Source organism: Macrobrachium rosenbergii, chromosome 55 (assembly GCF_040412425.1).
Source record: "Macrobrachium rosenbergii isolate ZJJX-2024 chromosome 55, ASM4041242v1, whole genome shotgun sequence".
Lineage (NCBI taxonomy): Eukaryota > Metazoa > Arthropoda > Malacostraca > Decapoda > Palaemonidae > Macrobrachium > Macrobrachium rosenbergii.
Window position 1 is genome coordinate 1,084,478 of NC_089795.1, and position 4,164 is coordinate 1,088,641.

The following is a 4,164-nucleotide window of genomic DNA, read 5'->3' on the forward strand; positions in this document are numbered from 1 at the left end:
TGTGTACAGATACTGTATTACTTAGGATACGTAGTGGCTAGTCGACTGCATGATTAGTGCAGAAAATGTTATGCAATCTTACGTAGTTGGAACAGGCGTCCGAGGCCATTCCTCTAGTATAAAAAGGACAGCGATTCTTGCTGAGCGGTACTTGAGTCTGGAGCTTCTCTGTGGAGGAAATCATCTAAATTATTCTTCAAGATGGTAATATTAACAAAAGATTATTTTACATTAAATAATCCTACAACTTATTGTTCTTCGAAAAATAGAAACCATTTGTTTGGTAATTAAATTTCATTCCTTGTCAGTGCACTGAAGAAAATTTTTTTTTCCTTCAATATAAACTGAAATGTAAAAGTCTTGCGGAAGTATTTCAGAATTATTCATTTATATCAGAAATTGCTTTGGCAGCCTAACGATCAAAACTGGAGCCATATCGTCGAATCATGTAATATTTTGACATCTTTACAGAAGGGTTTCACTTTGGCTCTCTTGACTGTGGTGTTGGTTGGCGTTGCAATTGCACAACATCACAAGCACTGCAAGTACTTGTGTGAAGACAAACATGGTGATATCAAGTGCTGTAACAAACGCCGTAAGTAGTCTTCTAACAATTCTTTTCGTTGAAGAGTGAATCACGCTCTCTCTCTCTTCCTCCTTCTGCGTGATGTTATTTTGTTATGAGGGAAGTCTTTTCCATAAACTTCCATAATTTCTATTAGGATTGTGAGATTAAGATATTTCAGATAAAATTCATCATTGAAATGTTTCTTGTTACTACGCGCCTTTTACAAAAAGGTTTCTTGTTTCCCATAACAGCAAGATGCCCTCCTCATGAACACTGCGACCATTCAAGCGATTCTCATCCATTTGTAAGTGAAGTGACATTTTATTTTAATGAAACTTTCTTTATTCCTTTATGCCTTTGTACTAGTTGTAGTTAATTTGAAAATGCTGTAAGAAACTGTAATTTAATTTAGGTACATATTTATAAATAAATAAATAAATATATATATATATATATATAAAGATATATATATATATATATATATATGAAAGAGTTATAGTGAGTATATATATATATATATATATATATATATATAGTATAAAATTATTTACATAATACAATTGTGATTTCTATGGGTTGCTGGAACACAGGAAGACTTTCAATTTCAGCTTTGGATGTGACAATTTATATATTCTTACGAATTCTCTTCCAGAAATGCAAACATGACAGAGATTGTGAAGGAGGAGAAATTTGCTGCCATGATAAATGTTTTGGACACAAAGTCTGCAAAATTGGTAAATCGCACCACATGTAGGATACAGGACTGAAACAAACAGATGTTCAACATGATTTTTAAAACTAGGCTTTGCTTTTAACTGATAAGTTACTGTTTGGTACCTTTTAACAAATGAGCACTTTTCAACCCTTGTATTGTATTCCTGTCAGAGAAAAAGATATAAAAAAATGTGATAAAAAATATACGTCTTTCCATTTCATCACAATCCCTGTCATTGTTTGTACTTGACTTGTATATAGTAAGTGAATGAAGGCATTTAGTCCTGAAAAGCATAAATAGACACTTTTATTAAGTTCCACATATTAGTGATTACATACTGGCGCTATTGTGAAGCCAGTTGCAAGCCTCTATTGGCCGGTTCACAGCAGGCGTTGAAGGGAAATGTGGTAAAAAATTCCTTTCCCTTATGTTGCAGATTTAGTTCTGAATATATTATTCAGTTCGTCTCCTGAGAAAACACGCAATGTAGAAGTTTGTGTCGACAAACAAAATATAAATAAATGTAGACGTTTTAGTTATTTGTATTTGTGTTATTAAATATTTGAAATAATTAATTTTTTTTTGTATTGTTTTCAATTAATAGCAATTTTTTTAGATTGTTAATTCTAATTATAAATTTTGAATTTAATTTTTTTTTTCTTTAAAAAGAAAACAGCGCTTCATTCAGTGACCACCAGTGAACAGGATTAACTGTGTCCAGAAGGCAAAGTGATAAACACGTTTTGTTCCGTTAGTTTTGTTTGATGGAGTGATGCCCTTTTGTTCTATTATATTTCTTGTTTAATTATTGATACCTCACATTTGCTTTAATAAACTTAGTTTGATTTTTCACATAATTGATGAGTTTTTTAGGGGTTCACTGTTACCTTTAGAGTACTCAATTATAATTGTTATTATTTTGAAATCTGTGATTAGTTGTGTAATAAACATGAATAGGAATGCATCTGATAATATATATATATATATAGGCATATATATAGTATATATATATATATATATATATATATATATATAGTATATATATATATATATATATATATATATATATATATCCATATATATATATAAAGTATATATATATATATATATATATATATATATGTTATTATATATATAGTATATATATATATATATATGTATATATATATATATATATTGTCAGTATGTGTTAAGTTTAGTTGTAAATTAATTCTGTTTTGAATAAAGTCACTTTGGCAGTAATTATTCTTTTGGAACGTAATGTCCCTGTTTCCTCCTCCCCGACATTTCTGAGCTTGTTTTATTTTCATGTGTGGTGTTGGCTGGAGCTGTTTTCGGCTCTGTCTCGCCAGGTCTGGATCAGTCGTTTCGGGACCTTTAACATTGTGAGGGCTTGACTTGATCGAGGACAACTCTGGATTACGATAATTCGCCTTCCTTTCTTTCAGTTGTTGCTGCTGTCCTCCTTGGGAGATTGATTCATTCTTCAGTTCATGCGCCCTTGGTTCATTACCTGCTGCAGACCCCCTCTGCCAACTGGTAAGGTGTGATTACTCGTTAGATCTGTCGCGTCCGCTGATCGCCTGCAACATTAAAGTGATTCTACTAGGTCACGCCTTGGCTCCATGATTTTTGCCAAGGGACCTCTGATGTTTGGTAAGGTCTCAAGAATATATATTATTCCCCTTGACCTGTGATTTGAAGGCCGCGTTAGCCACTCACACCGCTACAGCTCACTCTAAGGGAAGCAGTTTTTTTTTTTTTTATAAATGTTTAGTGTGTAATAAGTTAGATATCTTGACTTTTCTGACTTTCTATTACTTCGCCCTTTAAAGTGTACTCGCATAGTCTATCTTAATTTGGTGTAAGTGTGTTTGTTATTCGATGTTTTCAGTGTGTGGTTGATTTTTGTGTTTGTTTAATGTATTTTGTAAGAGGCTCAGTGGTCATTTCTTTCTAAAAGTTTGTATTAAATATTAAGTTTTATTTTCAGTTTTTCTTTATCCTCCCTTGATTCCATCTCAGACACTTGTTACTACTATCTCCACCTATTGTAGGACTTATCAGTTGGAGACTCTTATTTGTATTTAAGAAACTTGTGTATGTTTGATGGGCGTGGGCCCATAAATATTTAAGACCTTTTTGCCAGATTTATCGATACTTTAGTCACTAGAGTGTATAGAGTGATTCTGGGGTGTTTTTCAGCATAGTAATACCTTCTCCTATATTTTTGTGTTCATCGGTGTTTATAATTTTTTTTTTTTTTTTACTGGGTGGTAGGATATTTGTGTGGTTGGCTGTGTACAGTAGTATTATTTGTTTTGGATATATTTTAGTGATACATTTATATTTACTTGTGTGCAAAGTTAATTTATTATGGCTGATTTGAATATCCCGGAGCTCTTGAGTGGAGAGGGGTGGCAGGACAGGTTGGCAGACTTGAATGCCTGATTTAGGAGTGCAGTGGTGAATTTGTTGAAATTGAAAATCCTGAGTCTGTTAGAAGGGCTTATTGCTTAATGTTATGAAAAGGTTGCTGTGATGAAGGCAAAGCAGTAAACCAGAGACTAGGCAGGTGAGAAGGGTGTCAGTAGAAAATTTTAGATAGTGACTAGTTGAAAAGAATGCAAACAGATTCTCCAGAGGTTGTTGAGGAGAGAGAGAGAGAGACAGCACGAACTTGCTATAAGCATTTGAGTAATAGGGTTCTTCTTCCCAAAATAATGTGTGTCTGCAATGCCTTGTATTAATCACTGAAGCTCTAAATTAACCACTTTGTATTTAACGTGGCGAGTTTTTTGGTTTTCTTTGAGAGAATAGTTTCAAGGTTGGAGGGCCAAAGGAATATTGACCACTTAGTTCAGAGTAAATTGTTAGGTAA

The 4,164-nt window shown here is 33.0% G+C and overlaps 1 long non-coding RNA gene across 1 annotated transcript; it reads left to right on the plus strand.

The window, feature by feature from the left end:
* The first annotated feature begins 156 nt into the window (after positions 1-156).
* LOC136835917 (uncharacterized) lies at positions 157-1,484 on the plus strand. The gene is made up of 4 exons (XR_010852297.1): positions 157-204; positions 472-595; positions 820-872; positions 1,221-1,484. It is a non-coding gene; the product is annotated as an uncharacterized lncRNA (long non-coding RNA).
* The last annotated feature ends 2,680 nt before the right edge of the window (positions 1,485-4,164 follow it).